General features: G+C 35.3%; 1 long non-coding RNA gene across 10 annotated transcripts in view; it reads right to left on the minus strand.

Moving 5' to 3' along the window:
- Positions 1-315: 315 nt before the first annotated feature.
- The window catches only part of LOC143240603 (uncharacterized), a 52,281-nt gene continuing 33,807 nt past the window's right edge, over positions 316-18,789 (minus strand). For 3 of the 10 annotated variants that reach the window (XR_013021848.1, XR_013021844.1, XR_013021843.1), the window contains exons 2-3: positions 13,968-14,105; positions 316-531 (exon numbers count right to left, since the gene is read on the minus strand). This is a non-coding gene — a long non-coding RNA (uncharacterized LOC143240603). The other 7 variants (XR_013021842.1, XR_013021850.1, XR_013021849.1 and 4 more) reach the window with 5 other exon arrangements.

Consider the following 18,789-nt stretch of genomic DNA (forward strand, 5'->3'; position numbering starts at 1 on the left):
ATTGTTAACTCTTGTGGTTCATGAAAAGGTTTTCTTTCTCCTTTAGTTTCGTAATCACAGTAAGTGGTTTCTAAATCATTTTTATGTTAAATAAACATGTTAATGTTTTATGGTTACATACGTTAAATTTTCCTAAAACAGTATCATTATGTGTAATATTATGAAACATAATTAAAAGAGGTCGCATTTCGACATTTATTTAATCTTAAGACGGCCCCTTGGGAGACGTGATTTCAGTCTTGCGAGTTTCCCTGAACTGCCGACCTATCTGTCTTTCAATAGGTATTGATTTCAAAGAACGTGCTTGCAATGTTCAAAGGTCTAAGACTGAAATTTAATTGATTATCAGAGAAACACAGAAAATACGAACATGTTGAACAGAATTCCTTTATATTACTGTAATAGTTCGAGACTTGTCGGCGTCAGAGACTATTTCTTCAGTTCCCATAAAATACTCAGAATATGTCTTCAACTGTCAATAACAGATGCGTCATGTGTCCTTCAGAACATTTCCTCGGCTTCGATGAAAATCTAACAGGATATATAAGGATAATTGAGCACCAATAACCTAAATGTAATTAAACACAAAATGATATATTCGTTATTGCTATTCAATAATTAGGTCGTCAGCTGATGAGTCAGCGATAAGTTTCCGGTCTTATAACGCAAAATTCAGGGTTCGGCTCCCTGCGACAGACAGAACACAGGACGCCAATTGTATAGATTTAGGCTTAAAATAAACGGTCAAGTTATTACTTTGAGATGTTAATATAAATATTTGATTCGTACATGTATCACTTTAGAATCAGCCACATTTATTACCAGATAATTATTTTCGCCTTCCTTTCTTAAATTCTCTTTTCCTTCTTCTTTTTTTTTTAACCTAAATTCCAGTGAAGATATAATTACGTATCATAAAATCTAATTAACTGAAAAAGTTAATTTCCTAGTACCTCTTACTTTGTCTACAGTATCTAGCAATCAGAGGTGTATAAAAAACAGCATTTCTTTGCTAGAAGAAAGATAGGCTTGAAATGTTATTTCTAATACATTTCTGTTTTTAACACCAATGGACAAATTAACGGGAGTGTTTGTGTTTTCTTATAGCAAATCCACAGTGAGTTATCTGGTGAGCCCACCGAGAGGAATCGAACACCTGATTTTAGCGTTGTAAATCCGTAGACTTACCGCTGAACTAGCGGGGGCTAAAAATACAATTTATAATAACGGTTATTATGTGTGTTTTCTTATAGCAAAGCCACATCGGGCTATCTGTTAAGCCCATCGAGGGGAATAGAACCCCTGATTTTAGCGTTGTAAATCCGTAGACTTACCGCTGTACTAGCGGGAGGCGATTAAGAGGAATGTGAATAACAAAAATCTATTGTTAACTTATTTTTATAACAAATTTTACACCTAGTGGCTTTCTTAATATTTTACCAGATTTTAGCTTTTCAAACTGTAAGTTTTAAAATACTGTATGTTTAAGCTCCTTGGTGTTTGTGAGGTTCAGTTTAGGCGACGGGTGAAGATCGTTCATATCTTATTAAAACATTTTATATGTAAAAATAAGCCAGTAAAATGCAAGAGGTAGTTGTTTTGTTTTTAAATTTCGCACAAAGCTACTTGAAGGCTATCTGTGCTAGCCGTCCCTAATTTAGCAGTGTAAGACTAGAGGGAAGGCAGCTAGTCATCACCACCCACCGCCAACTCTTGGGCTACTTTTTTACCAACAAATAGTGGGATTGATCGTCACATTATAACGTCCCCACGGCTGAAAGGGCAAGCATGTTTAGCGCGACGGGGATGCGAACCCGCGACCCTCGGATTACGAGTCGCACGCCTTAACACGCTTGGCCATGCCGGGCCGCAAGAGGTAGTTATATCAATATTTGACGCCCAAACAGATTCAAGTTATAAAAGGCCAAGCCCTGTAAATATATAAATGTAGGTAAGTTAAAGAAGAAAATGTAACGGTTAAAAAGGATAAAACAAGTTTTGAGATTATCGTCTTAAAAGGTCAAAATACACATAATATAATACATTATCAATCTTCTGTAGGTAATAAGTTTTATCCTAAAATTACCTCTAAGCATGTCAAAAATAGTTAAACGTTCTTAGGAATCTTGAAACAAAAAATAAAGTTTTGAATTTGAATTTTAACACAGTATTTATGTTTTGTTAGCGGGGCACTGAAACTCAGGCATAACGACATCTTATTGTGTATACAGAAGGTAATCTGACGAAATATGTAAAATAGCTTTACCTTTACCATATTGTTTAACAAATAGAACGCATTGGTTCCTTATGATTTCTTTTCAACCTTTTGCTTTTATACCATCTGAGGTATTTAGACAGTCCATATTTTATTTTTGACAGTTTTTTTCTTATTTTTAAATAGCGCTATGTTTGTTTCCGTTAACAAAATACTTTACTTCAATATGTGGAAATAATTGGAAGGTCATTAGAACGTACGAAAAGGAAAAAATAAATTAGTGTAAAGTTTTTTAGCTTCGAAGAATTACGTGTTTCCATATGTACTTTCACAAGATATTTCTTAAGTTCCTATTTCATTAAACAACACAACTTAAAGTTTCATCACGAACGTAATATGAAAGTCAAGAACCTTAGAAATTATAAAAGCCTCAAATCGTCGAATGTGTAAAAAAGATGCAAAGAACGTAAAGTTTCAAAAATAAAGCATCTATATATGTATACATAGGAGAATACAACAGCTATTAAACTAGCTCTTTCTTCTTAGTCATTTTGCCTCTAGTGGCACAGCGTTATGTCTGCTAAATTACAACGCTAGAAACCGGGTTTCGTTACCCGTGGTGGGCAGAGCACAGATAGCCCATCGTGTAGTTTTGTGCTTAATTCAAAACAACTTAGTCTTTTTATAAATAGCAACACTAGCGACACCTCATGACTACGTTACGACTTAACTACTGCATCGTAGAGCGGCATTACCGTAATCAAAGATATTAAAACCATCTTATCCTTGGGGAGAGAGAAAAAATATTGAAGAAAGCATCAGCATTTTTTTTGTGTTGTAGTTTTTCCTATTTTGTTTATTTTTGTGTTTGATTTTATTGTTTATGTATTATCGATCTGTGGAGATATTTGGGTTAGCCATCATTAAGTGTTTCTCTTTCATATGTATTTTTTCTAAGAATGTAGAAAACTATGATCGGGCGTTACTTGACTTGATGACTCTGACAATCGAGAAATGATTTATCTAACTACACTAACATCACACCAAACATGCTTACTCTTTAATCCTTGGGGGCGTTGTGATATTACGGTCAATCCCACTATTTGTTGGTGAAAGAGTAGCCCAAGAGTTGGCGGTGGGTGGTGATGACTATCTGCCTTCTCTCTAGTCTTACACTGCTAAATTAGGGACGGTTAGTACACATAGCCCTCGTGTAGCTTTGCGCGAAATTCAAAACAAACCAAACTAACATTACAAATGCACACATCTTAATATTTTTACAATTAGAGATACTTCCAACACGCTGATAATACACAGATTCTGAGTTATAAAAGACGATAGACGTAACTTAAGTACTTCTCCGAAATCCGTCCTCAGTATTCAATGATTAGAAACGGTTTGTAATTACGCGTAAAGCTATGCGAAGAACTATCTGTAATCTGCCCACTACGGTTATCGAAACCCGGTTTCTAGCTTTGCAAGTCCCTAGACATGCCGCTGTGCCACTGGAGAACTCAGAGAGGTGAGAGTGGCAGTATTTGAGAGCTTGCGTTTAGTCATCTAAAACATTTTACTGGTAAAGTTTGATTTGGTTCGTTTTAAATTTCGCACAAAGCTACATAAGAGCTACCTGCGCTATCCATTCCTAATTTAGTAGTGTAAGACTAGAGGCGAGACGACTAGTCATCACCACCCACCGCCAAGTCTTAGGCTACTCTTTTTACCAACGAATAGTGGAATTGAGCGTCAGATTATAACGCCTCCTCGGCTGAAAGGGTGAGCATGTTTGGTGCGACGGGGATTCGAATCCGCGACCCTCAAATTATGAGTCGAGTGCCTTAACCACCTGGCTATGCCAAGTCTACTGGGACAGAAAATCCCAAGTTTAAGTCCCGTTCGATATCAGTTCTTTCTTCAAAATTTCGTTTTTTATGTACTTATTTTTATTGGATGAAAATATGTTATTAAAATATTTGGCTTCGTTTTTGTGCTGTTAAACACAAAGCTACACAATATTCTGTGTGTGCCATGGTGGCCTCTTATGGCCTAGTGGTTAAGGCGCATGGCTCGCAGTCTGTGAGTCTTCGATTTTAATTCTATCACCGAACGTACTCGCTCTTTCATTCTCCAAGAATGTGACGGTCCATCTCAGTTTTTGTTTGGATATAGAGTAGCCCAAACTGTATGGTGGGTAATGTTGGCTAGTTGCATTTTCTCTAGTTTATAACTCCTAAATTATTTTTCATTCTGATAAAGATGTTTGAAATTGGCTACAGAATGGCCCGACATGGCTAGGTGGTTAGGGCGGTCGACTCGTAATCTTAAGGTTGCGGGTACAAATCCACGTCACACCAAACAATGCTCGCCTTTTCAAGTGTGGGGGCGTTATAACGTAAATATCAATCCCACTATTCGTTGATAAAAGAGTAGCCTAAGAGCTGGCGGTGGATGATGACGACTAGTTACCGTCCCTCTAGTCCTTTTAGTCCATGTAGCTCTGCGAGAAATTCCGAAAACAAACAAAACTGCAGAATATTTTTATAGGTTTTTCTCTGAAGGGCATTATAAAAATTGTCTATGTCTTTAAAGTAAACATTTAGATTTTTATTAGCACCAAACATCAGATTCGACAAGAATATTACATTTAAAGGTGAAAATACGAAAATATGATGAGCTAAAAATAGACCACGATTTACACCAGTGCTAATTTCATTAAATCAAATTGCAATAAATCAACCCTTGCTTAAAGAAACACCAGTGACCTAAACTTGATAAAATCGGACGAGATATCAACCAACAGTAACTCTTTAAATTCCCAATTGTCCATAAGAGAACTGCTTAGGAAACTATAGATTTCAGACAACTTATAATGGAGGTTTAGTGGATTTTTTCCGCTTGTCACAGGGGGGTTCAGGGAACGTGCAGCTATCCACGGGAACTAAAGTGGCTGTGTGGGTGGTCGGGAGCTATGAGTTTCAGGAACAACAGTGATCATAAGCTACAGCCTAGCAGGAGGTATATAGGCTATTTTATGGCTGCTTAAGCCAAATAAACACGACCTGCGCAGTTTCCAAACTAGATACAAAGTTGTTACAAGGGGGACTTGGTATCTTAATTGGTTATATATATATCTTGGGGGGTTTTGAATCCAAGTGAGTAAAGCACAACTACTGTTTCTATTGCAAGTCTAAATATTAAAAAATCGATTATTATTTCGAAGTTTTCTGTTAATCAGAAAAAATGTCTTTTTTTGTTTTTCAGATAGATTATATAACTTTATAGTTTCGTTTATTTAAAGCGATAATTAATTACTAGTGTCTGTTGTTATTTAAAATTCTTAGTTTGAGTCACTTAAGTGTCTCTGATTCTCAGACTTAGGACAGATTACATAAAAGTAATGTAGCATTTTATCTAAAAACTGTGTATAAGGGATAGCTTAAATAAACAAGTAACTGTTTAGTTAAGAAAGTTTGAATCGAAATTTAATCTTTTTTCATCAAACAATCGGTAGTTCCTAGCTTGTCTAGCTCATTTCTGATATTTGATAAGTATTGTGAAACCAAACGCCCTCCGCTAGTACAACTGTAAGTCTACAAATTTACAACGCTAAAATTAGGGGTTCGATTCCCCTCGGCAAGCTCCGCAGATAGCCCGATGTGGCTTCGCTATAAAAAAACACAAACACACATGAAAGTATATAATTCGGCATCATTAAATCTGGGGTCTGGCATGGCCAAGCGTGTTAAGACTCGTAATCTGAGGGTCGCGGGTTCGCACCCCCGTCGCGCCAAACATGCTCGCCCTTTCAGCCGTGGGGGCGTTATAATGTGACGGTCAATCTCACTATTCGTTGGTAAAAGAGTAGCCTAAGAGTTAGCGGTGGGTGGTGATGACTAGCTGCCTTCTCTCTAGTCTACTAGTGCTAAATTAGGGACGGCTAGCACAGATAGCCTTCGAGTAGCTTTGTGCGAAATAAAAAAAAAACACAATCACTCATTTTTAAACAGCTGCAGTCACGTACAATTGTGGCTTCTCAGTGGCGTGCTACCTGATTCAGGCAGTTAAAGGTTTACAGACGAAATACTGTGATACTTGTTTGAAGAATATATAACAATCCATACATTAGAATAGTGAGCGACATTTTTTTTGGTAACATACTGTTACAAAGCAGTTCTCGTCTATCAGCTACAGAAAGATTCATAACGACCATGCTAGAAGAAATACAATTATGCATCAGAAAATGACACTAATGCAGAAAGTCACAGACAACTAGAATCTATTCACGACACATTGCAGTGATTTGTTTTCGGTCAGTTTCATTTTTCCCTGGCTTTTAAAACCCAGCCTTCATCAGTCAATTTTAATTAATATTTACAGGATACTTTGTTTGTTTGTTTTGAATTTCGCGCAAAGCTACTCGAGGGCTATCAGCGCTAGGCGTCCCTAATTTTGCAGTGTAAGACTAGAGGGAAGGCAACCAGCTAGTCATCACCACCCACCGCCAACTCTTCGGCTACTCTTTTTACTAACAAATAGTGGGATTGAGCGTCAGATTATAACGCCCCCACGAATGAAGGGGCGAGAATGTTTGGTAAGACCGGGATTCGAACCCGCGACTCTCGGATTACGAGTAGAATGCCTTAACCACCTGATCATGACGGTGCTTTACAGGATACAAACCTTTCATGAAGGCACGAAAATATTATTAGACTACACCAGCATGCTGGACATTATTCTTAGTTTGGCTTGACCAAAACACTTATAGAATTGTGATTTACTAAGATAGGAACGAAACTGAACCTGAACTGAGGTACAGACACTTGTTTTCAGTTGGATTAAAACTTTCGCTTGGTTGTTTGTGAATTTCGGGGTTTATATCGTTTTCTGACGTTGGAAAAAAATTTTCTTTGTTTTAAATTTCGCTTAAAGCTACAAAAAGGGTATCTGCGTTGGCCGTCCCTAATTTAACAATAAAAGGTTAGTGAAAACACCACTCTTCTGGCCTGCCTGTCTTCGACGTCTCAGCTTTTTTCGATGTTTTACACTTTCCACACAGTGGCATCACAGCGTTAAGTTGAGGTATCAACCTGTACTCCTTTATGACTAAATCGTACGTCCGCAAGCGGGGCTGAAGAAAAGCAAATGTTTCTGAGCGTCCCTTGTTGTCTCCCAAACCTCTTAGAGGCTTATGAGCTAAAACCAAAACTATTATAAAGACAAACTGAACTGAACTGAAAACACCACCCACCACCAACTCTTGGGCTACTCTTTTAATAACGAATGGTGTGAGCGACCATTACTTTATAACGCTACTATGGCTGAAAGGGAAAGCATATTTTGGTGGGACAGGTATTCGAACCCACGACCCTAAGATTGCGAGTCATTGGGACCATTGGTAGAACGTCAACATGTTTTCACTAGAGAAAGGCTTGCCTTACCAGCGTTTTGATACTCTTTGACTGTTCTTGTAGATGAGGATACGAATGCGAATCTGATGTGTATGGATTATCATATATTTAAAAAAGCTGGTTAAAAATAATCGCTGTAGTTGTGGGGAAAAGGTCAACTAATTAGATAGAAAACTGGCAAGATGGAGGAAGTCTGAGGACTGTTATAAATAGTGTTCAGTCAGACTGAATTAATATCATGAGTGGGTCACCTCGGGACTCAAAGTTAGGATTTTGACTCTTTTTGATATTTTCATATATCTAATGACATAGATAAAGAAATAATCAATAGATTATTTATATTTGCTTTTGACATTAAAATTTTTGCGTTTATGGCCGTCTGTGAGGAGGATGCTACTGCTTTACAAAATAATTTGAATAATTTGGTGAATTGGACAAAAAAAATGGCACACGGCTTTTACTTATAATAAACGCAAGATAATGATGTAGAATATTACAATTTGAATTATGAAAGCAATTTTTATGGGAATAACATTAAAATGTTACGGAATAAAAATATCTTGATGCTCTTGTCGATCAATCTCTTAAGCCATTTAAGCAATGTACTGTTTCTTGTGGCAGGATAAATATGATTTTAGGTTATAGCTACAGAAATATTAAAAACAAGTCTGAAGAGTTTATATTTATGTTTAAGATATTCAAGGTAATTGGTAGTGTGGATGCATCATCTTTTTGTCTATTCAATGGTGAAAATGGTAAGAGTAAGTTATAAAAATATTAGTTTTGGCAGGTTCTGAGCCATTTTCAACTGAGGCAACTTTATTATTCTAACAAGGCGGTAACCCTTTGGAAAGAGTTTCTTTGTATGCGGTGGATGTAGTTAATTTAAGGAAGTTTAAAGGAAAGCTTAATAAGTATTAAACGGTTTTGTACTCTTTAAGTGTTTAGTTTGTTTACTTTAGTGGATAGGATAGAGTAGATGGACCGAAAGGTTCCTTGTTGTCATCTAATGTTATTGTGTGCTTTGTTATGCTAGGACAGTACTAAACTATAACTAGCCTTAGGTAATAATTAAGAAGCTTTTCTTTTCTTCTCCGTAGATAGATTCTCAGAGGGTTTTACTGAACTGCAGCTATACCAATACTGAACGTTATTCTTTAGAATTGTAATATTTTTAAAAGAGGAACGTTCTAGAAAGGGAGGTATGATATTACGATTATCACAAAACTCTCATATTTGCCTCGATATAGCTTCACTGACTCATCTCGTCAGTATAATGACAGTAAATCCGTACTGTCCGACAGGCCAGCATCATTAGGAATATAGCTTTTGATTCCAAGATTTCAAGAAAAACGTCTTTAATAATACAACCGTGTAATGCTACAAAGTTTTTGAATATTCTTGTGATTTACATAATAGATTACCGGTTGTATCTATAGTTCCTCGCATGAAGTAATTAAACTGTAAAATTGCACTGTAATATTTTATTTTATGTGTATTGTAGGTATAATCTAAACAGAAATATAATCATACTATGGGTGTTATAAAGGTTATTGTTATTGAACATATTTTCGGATACCTCTCTAAGCCATAAAAGTTAATTTGACATGATACTTCAGTAATGCTATAGTTGTTTGTTTGTTGTTGTTGTTATTTACGCGTGTTTCTGATGAGTAAGGATGTTTAGGCAAGTCTGTGAGATTCATAAAGTATAAGCAGTGTTGTAATGCACAGTTTTTAGCTCACGTGTGAACATTCATTTTACAAACCAGCTCATTTGAAGCCAGTGGTAAGCCTTTAGAAGTTGTGCCTATAGTTATTTTAAATTTTCTGAAATGGTAAAAGAAACTGCATGTAATCCTATGAATAGTTGAGCTGATCTCGTATAGAAGAGGGACAAACAGCGCCCCCTGCTGACAAACCAGATAGAATGACTGAATTTAGTTTAAGAGCTCGCACAAAGAAGGTAAAGCTGAATGAAACGTCAGGAACCCCTAGTCAAGGATTATAATCTCGTTGAGAGCGTCATTCAAGTATGATGTGGTTTTGTTGTTTGCCCACAAACAAGAGGGTGTTACTGAAGTATCTTAGGCCTAGCTCAGCAAGCGGTTCCAACTGGTTAGCAATCAGTCTTCGCCATGAATAAGTAGCTGTCTAGATGTCCAGGAAATACTTGATTATTTAGAAAACACGAAAGTTGGAGAGGTTAAGGAATAGAATGGATATTGCTTACTCTTAATGGGAGGGACGTGAGATTTGAGTCTATATACTTTGTAGCGGATTGTTCACTTTACAATCTTACGGACAAATAAATCTTACCAGTTCATTGACTAACGATTTTAAAAGATGCACAATGAGAGTCATTTCCTTGTATGGTTAAACAAAAGTATTTGGGATTCCTATTATTTTATAAAAAGTCGTAGTAAATCATTCATTCCTATTAGATTGTATCAAAATACCATTAAAAACATTAAATATCTTGTAGATATCTTAAACGTGTAAAAATCAAGATTATAATTGTATTTCTCCAAATGTAAATTTTTACTTCTCTTGCTTAATTCTCTGTAGAATGTGTGTGTTTTCCTTATAGCAAAGTCACATCGGGCTATCTGCTAAGCCCACCGAGGGGAATCGAACCCCTGATTTTAGCGTTTTAAACCCGCAAACTTACCACTGTACTAGCTGTAGGAACTCAACCGTGTAAAGAAATCTAGAAATTTTTAAAAACAGTGCTTAAGCTCAACTTGATTTGTTTAGAAAATACCTTTATTCGCCGATCTGACAAATCTGTAAAACAAACATTTTTATACCATTGTTCAGTTGAATATATCATATTTCATAAGCTTTGAGTTGAATATATCACTCCTAAAACAGACAGTTTTTCACTAATTTGAACACGTATGATGACACTTTCAGAACAAAAAGGTTTTATCTAATGTATAAAATATACCAATAAATGTTTGTGATAATTACCACTACTAAGACAATCTTTGTTTAAAATGAAACTAAAATGGAAATGTATGTACACAAGTGTACGCAATAAAGTATTTTTACGTTTCAACGACAGTAAAATTATACGGTACACTATAATTTTTTTCTTTCAAACCTACCTTTTTTGTATGTATGCAGTTAATATAAAAATATAAACATGGATATACTGGTTTAATGTTTTTGTTTTCCCGAAATATTCTGGGTTTCTTCAGAATATCAGATAAACAGTGAGGCTAGTTCTAATGGAAACGATTCTTGTCATCTAGTCGAGCTAAGATAAGAATTTTATATACATAACTTTCAGGCTCGGCATGGCCAGGTGGGTTAAGGCGTTTGACTTGTAATTTGAGGGTCGCAGGTTCGAATTTCCGTTGCACCAAACATGCTTGCCCTTTCAGGCGTGGGAACGTTAAATGTGACGGTCAATCCCACTATTCGTTGGTAAAAGAGTTGCTCAAGAGTTGGCGATAGGTGGTGATGCCTTCCTTCTAGTCTTACACTGCCAAATTAGGAATGGTTCGCGCAGATAGCCCTCGTGTAGCTTTGCGCGAAATTCAAAAACAAACAACCATAACTTTTATATCGGTACTCGATCGAAAAGGTTATTTATTTTTAATGTTTTAATGCAACTACAAAACATTTAAAATGTTTCAATAACTCTAAAGCTAAACTGAATCTCTTCGCCAAATCGTTTAATTATTTTATTGGGTAATGATTTAAAGTGAACAAAATTGTCATCATAAATGCATAAAATTTAATTTTAGTTATTTGATTTTTTGCATCTCATGGTTTGAACATTAATATTTATTATAAGCTAGAAGTATCAATAAAAGAGAATCTCATCCACGTAGTTACGCATCTGTTGTGAGCTTGATGTAACACAAACTATGCTTTTCAAATTTACGATATCCATGTTTTTAAAGACTATTCTTTATTAAGTTGTCAAACAAATCCTAAGGTGTCAAACTTGACGACAATAAACGATTTTTACAGTCATTATTTGCTATTATATGAGAAGGCCAATCAACTTTATAGATTTTGTATCATGGATCATTGCGGTGCTCTGTCGCCTGGTGAGTCATTCAAAAGTTTGTTTCATGAGCACACCAATATTTTATTGTTAAACTCATTTGAATATTTCTCCCTCTAGCTCTATCTCTGGACAATTTCCGACAAAGTGAGTGGTAAAACAGTTTTACATCTCGTAAACTGTTGCTCTCTGATCTCGATTGTTTCGAGAAATATACAAGTCTTAACAATGTTCGCGGTAACACTGAACGACTTTATGCCCGTCTAGGGAGGTCCATCTTCGCATCCGCCTCCGTCATCTCCAACAGCGTCGGAAATACTTACGTGCACAGGTGAGTCTCGATAGGTCACTGATTACAGCAGCGACCACCCATGATTCACAGCTGAAACAATAATAATAGAACACGTATGGCTTGAATTCAGAGAAAATGACCTTAACGAACCACCACTTCATTTGTTTCAACATATCTTGTTCAGCAGACAGAAGCGGGATCATGTGGCTCGTGCCGAGTTATAAATCTTCGTAAACATGGTATTAAATCTATAATCAAGTACAATACGTGTGGTGCTGAGTTTTACATGGATCAAATGGTCTCGAGTAAGGAACAACTTCAATATAACGTGTTTATAAGAAACGACATGTTTCCTTATATTTGTTTGTTTGTGTGTGTATTGTTATATGTTTATCTGTATTTCTTTTCTGAAACATTAGGTGCCCTTCTCCCCAGTAGCACAACGATATTCCTGAGATGCTACAAAAACACAGATAGCCCGTTGTGTAGCACTGTGCTTAACTTCAAACAAATATTAGGTCATACAGGAAGTCCCAAATATGAGCCCACTAATATTCAAATTCAGGCTGTATAATGCAGAACAATCTGTACTAGAAGTCAATCATAACACAGTATATCTTCTACAGAAGATATATAGAAGGACATTAAAAAGGAGAAACATTTCTGTCAGATAATGACGTCATGAAGAGTCATTAAAGTGAAACATTTTCTAGTTTAATTATTCGTAAAATGCGTATTTATTTTTATATTTTGACAAGACTTTCCATTGGAAACATGGAAAATATTTCCTATGAATATGTAACCAGTTTCTACATTATTTCAAGCAGTCCTTGTCTATGCATTTTCCTTGAAACGTCTAAGACCATACGTAATTTAATACGACAAAATTTCTCAGATGATAAAAGTATCATGACATTCTATATAGTTTCATAAAATAATAAGAAAATGCATTTGCGGGGGAAGAATTATGTTTTTCTAGGCATAATAAATTGATATTAAATTCATACATAATATAATTATTTTTATTTTCGAGAATATTATGGTAATATTTATCATTACAACGATATCTAAAGAAAAATCTTTCAAGTCTAACTAAAAGAAAGAAAACAAATAATTTTGCTGACTGAAACAAAGACAGTAATCCTAGTTTGACGAAATAAAGCACGTGACCAGTTATACAACTTGAATTCCATAAAAGCGTGTGTCTTTTCATTGGCTAGAACTGCTTTAGAAATAGTTATCTCAGAGATTCCCAGTGTGGTGTTGCGTGTACTGCACATAAAGATGAAATAAGTAAAGGAGCTTGTTTAACATAAATCACACCTTTTAATTTCTAATTCCGAAAGGAAAAACAAGAAAAAGGAAGACCTAAGTTAATTATTGAAACTTATGTGATGTGGGTATTCTCAAACTTACATCTCATCAAAATTAAAAATGTTATGAAGTACACCCTGTCTAAAATTTTTTAAAAAGGACCTAATTTAACATTTTTTTTTTCCAAATCACTTCCTTGATAGAGAAATGGCACTTCTTTCCTTTTTAACAACTTACATTAATTTTAACAACTTCATATTAACGAAATTAACTATAATACAGTTTCTAAAATTATGATAAAGTGAGTTTAATGGAGAATTTCAAAGTGAGACATCCTAGTGGAGAATCGCTGTGATATTTCAGAAGAAAAGTAAGTTTTTCTGATGGAGAATCTAAGCCTACTTTATGAACTGAATTGTTCTGTGAATTCCAAATCCTTTATACGGAATTCGTTACACATAAACTTGCAGGAATTCAGTAGCAACTTGTTCTTCGTAAGTTAGAGAATATTTTGTTTTACTTCAGTGTCAGTACAAAGTGATCAAAAACATCGAAAAGTATGATGCGAAAAATTGCCAAAAGGAAAAGTAACTTAACACGGAGAAAGACTGAAACTTTGAGAAAGAAAATAATATGTCAGGATACACTACAAATCAATTATTAGGCAAGGTGCAACAAGAACAAACCCTAAATGCGAAAGCATGTTACATCGCTCACCGAGAAACAGATGTCAACAGTAATTTCATGACGGAGAAGCACACCGATGAGCTCGCCGAGATCCTGACCGGACAGCCACCTTCAGACCGGCGTTTCTGCGGGTTTATATGTACTTATATGGTAAAAAGTATACACGGCCTATAATGTAATAAAGAATAACAAAAAATAAACAAATAAACTCTATAATACGATGTGATGTTTCATTACTATTAACTAGAGCATCAGGTAATAATAGTATACTTTTAGAAAATGTAAAATATTCTACTTAAACAAATTTCAAAAGATTAATGAAACACAAAAATGAAGTTTACATATGATAATGGTGGGGAAGGGGGGTAGAAACTTGAATTAATCAGTAATGACATAGCTATTATTAAATAACAAAGTGACATAAGACTTTAAGAGAATATCTTATTTTCAAAATTTCGTTTGTTTGTTGAAAAAATTCGTTAGTTCATTAAAATGCTCGGTGTTTTTGCTTTGAAGAACCAACAGGAAAAAAGTTCTTTTCTCTGCCCCTAACATATTATCTTGAAGAAAAACAAGATCGTGTGACCAGTTGTGGTCACAAGTGGCGATTTTTAATTTTTTGTTCCGAATATACACTTTTGAAAATGATTAAATATTCAGTAGCATATATGTATATATATATATAAGGTTTTTGTATATGTTCTAAAACTGCAGAACAGATAAAATACTGTAATATAGTTCTCTAAAATGACGACCTTATGATTGAAAGATAAAATCTGAGGTTAATTCTCAGCTGAATGTAACATTTTTTATCTGATCAAGGCTAGATATTATGATTGGAAACGTTGTAATTATTAAAGTCAGAACGTGCTTGTTATACAAGTTGCTGTTATTATATTATTGATTTAATTATTAAGCTCAGTAAGGTTCTCACTAAATACTAAGGTTGAGTTGGATCAGTTATGCACTGAACATTCAGTAATTAGGTCCGCTAATTCCGCCGGGTTATTTTTTTACAATTTCTTTGTTTTCGTATAAAATATCCCTACTATTAAGAAAATATTGTTTTTTTATAATACTTTCAAAAAGCCTATGCTACAACAACAACATGTATCGTTTCAGTTCCGATAACAACGTGTACATCTGCTGTTATCTTTTATCTCAACTGTAAAATTAAACTATGTCGTTCTAATGTTGTACTTCATCTTTACATTCTCTCACAAGTGGAACGTTTCGTCCGGATGAGAATACTGCTACAAACCTTCTCAATCTTGATGTCAATCTTCGTCATGGAAGGAAATATTTAACTTTATTACACACACACACATATATCTATATATATATCGTTTCTACCAGCAACCAAGAGGCTTACTGCTATATACATATACGTTTTAACATAATCATCTTAACGTCAGAAGTCACTGGCTTTTTAAACATACTAAATAAAGACCATGTTATCTTAAGAGGCTGAGGAATGACAAATATCCTCTTAAGAACCCATGTATGTGAAGTGACCCGTGTATTGAAGAGACAGGGTGGATAGCTGGTGGCGACACAAGGTCGAGAGCAGGATCGGCGGTAAGAATTCGAGGGAGACGGGAGGTTGACGTTTAGAATACGGTTAGAAATGATCCGTATTGTACGTACACTTATTTTTCCTGTCCTTTTATAGTGATAGCTAATTGACGATAAGCGATTAAACCATACATAGTCACTGTGATTCAGAACATCATCACCGTCACATGCGATAGATAGTAATGTCACTGTGACAACAAGAGATACAAAACTTCGTTATCACACTAACACGTGTTTATGTAATAATAGCCTTTTATTCTGATTATTGTTTTCCAAAGTTCAACGTTAAGTATGTTCTTTTTTACCACGTGTGAGGACAAAAAAATCTATATATTAAATTCCGCGCAAGAAAAATAATTAGGCCTAAAAATTGAAAATCACACTCTTAACTCGTCACATTTGATGATTCCAGTGCAAACAGTTTAATGCTTTCAACTTAGATTTTCCATATAGATATTTACTTCATGAAAATAACGTTCTTGGGTGAGGAAACATCTTGTATGCTTAAAATGGTTATTTAACTGATTTTATTAGTGCTGAAACTTCGACTAGATTAAATCTAGTTACTCCAGAAGTTCACTCCAGACAGAATGATGTTCTCTCTAAAGAGTTCAGTTAGCTAAGTTATCTTCATCACTGAACCAAAAATAAAAATTAAATCGTCTTCGTAATGACATGAACGTCTGCTAAAAGTAAGTTAGTAGGGAACAAAAGTACCTTTACTTCCGTACGATCTCTTCTTCTTTTTTTTCATACGATCTCTCAAATACATCCGTGCGACACTTAACAGTTTTAGGCCTTAATATTTAAAATACCTCCTGATCATATTGAGTAAATTAAACAATTCCAAAGAGTGGTAAAGAAATATTCATGTTTATGTTACCTATAATTTCAAAGCTATAACCTGATGAACCTAAACTACACGTATGGTAAGCGTTTAATAACTACACTGAATACGTTTAGCAGTTCGTGTTTGTTTGTTTTTGAAATTTCGCTCAAAGTTAGGCGAGGGCTATCTGCGCCAACCGTCCCTAATTTAGCAGTGTAAGACTAGAGGGAAAGCAGCTAGTCATCACCACCTACTACCAAGTCTTGGGTTACTCTTAAACTGATTGAACATCATATTATAACGCCCCCACAGCTGAAAAGGCGAGCATCTTTGGTGCGACGGGGATTCGACCCCGGACCCTCATATTACGAGTCGAACGCCTGAACCCACCTGATAATTATAAATAAGTAATAGCTTTAACATATGTACAAAGAGCAAAAAAAGCGTTTTTTGGTAATTTGAAAGGTAAGTCTTTATTAATTATTTCAGTCCACTATTTACAGTAACAGTTATGCTTATAATCACGGATTATGAGAACTGTAAGATTTTTGTACCACCAAGAATATACGATTGAAAGAATTGCTAAAGGGTTTATCTTTTATTGTGCCAAAAATGTCGTTTTTGTTTTCGAGTTAAATAGCTTCAGATAATACCACTGTAAACGTTTTTTATACCTACTAAAAAATACGTGATAATTAAAGAACGTGTGATATAACTTAATCATACGTTTTTAGTATGCCTGCTGAAATATACGTGTGATAATTAATTAGTGTGTTCTAATTTCAGTGCATATGTTTAAAACCTGGTAAAATATAGATATCTTAATTAAGTAACGTATTATAGCTTCCGTGTGTAATTTAGAGCATGGCTTGGTTTGTTTGTTTGTTTTTGAATTTCGCACAAAGCTACTCGAGGGCTATGCTAGCCGTCCTTAATTTAGTAGTGTAAGACTAGAAGACCACCCACCGCCAACTCTTGGGCTACTCTTTTACCAACGCATAGTGGGATTGATCTTCACATTATAACGCCTCCACGGCTGAAAGAGCGAGCATGTTTGGCGCGACGGGAATGCGAACCCGCGACCCTCAGATTACGAGTCGCACGCCTTAACACGCTTGGCCATGCCGAGCCTTAGAGCATGGTAAAATATAGACATGATAAGTAGGTAATGTGTTATTGATTTAGTTTTCGTGTTTAGAACCTTGTAATAAAAACACATGATAATTAAGTAATATGTTATAACTTAGTTTACGTGTTTAGAATATGTAAAAGATGCGTATGATAGTTAAGTAATGTGTTACACTTTCAGTGTGTCAATTGAAAATATTAAACATGTGGTAAGAGATGCTTCAGAAAGGCTCCAACTAATCATTCCAGCAAACTATGTGAATGTGTTGTTAACAGTCTTCTAAAATTGCACTCACAAAACATGTTTATCAGTTTTATTTGTCTTATAATTAATTAAACTAAAAGTTAAAACATCTTTGTTTTTACAGAAACATTATTTTTCTGCATGTTTTGTTTTCGACAACCTATAAAAATACTAACTGTCTTTGTTTTGTGAATTTCGCGCAAATATACATGAGGGCTATCTGCCGTCCGTAATGTAGCAATAATGTAAGACTACAGGGAAGGCAGGTAGTTGTCACCGCCAACTCTTGGGCTATTCTTTTACCAACAAATAGTGGGATGTACCGTCACTTTGTAATGCCTCCGTGGCTGAAAAGGCGAGTATGTTTAGTGTGTCGGGAATTTGAATTTGCGACCCTCAGATTACGAGTCGAGCCCCTAACCACCTGACTATGCCGGGTCAATACTAACTGGCAAGAGATATTATACATCTGTTATCCAAGATAAAAGAATATAGCAAATGTGACAAACAAAATATAAAAATCGTGCTAGTATTTCAGGATCTACATCTCCTTCTGTGTTTGTTATTAACCATATCAATTGAACGTTAGCATTGCAAGCTTTTGGTGATTAGTACGTGTTGTGAAATATTTGTTTATGAATTTCGCGCAAAGCTACACGAGGGCTATCTGTGCTAGTCATCCTGAATTTTGCAATGTAAGACTAGAGGGAAAACAGCTAGTCATCACCACCCACCGCCAATTCTTGGGCTACTCTTTTATCAACGAATAGTAAGATTGACCGTAACTTTATAATGCTCCCACGGTTGAAAGGACGAGCATGTTTGGTGTGACGAGGATTCGAACCCTCAACCCTCGAATTAAACGTATTGTGAAGACCTTCATATTTATTTATTGCGCTTCTGGACATCGGATTTAAAACAAATATATGCATTTGACTTGAAACAATCTGGTAAACCCACCGTTACTGTCAGGTAATGTTTGGTTTATGAATCAGTGTAGAAATATAACTGTGGATGACGAGTAAAAACCTATTTATGATTATTTATATTTTTAAAAGCTGTTTATAAGTATGATT

This window comes from Tachypleus tridentatus, chromosome 13, assembly GCF_004210375.1.
Source record: "Tachypleus tridentatus isolate NWPU-2018 chromosome 13, ASM421037v1, whole genome shotgun sequence".
In the NCBI taxonomy this organism is placed as follows: Eukaryota; Metazoa; Arthropoda; class Merostomata; order Xiphosura; family Limulidae; genus Tachypleus; species Tachypleus tridentatus.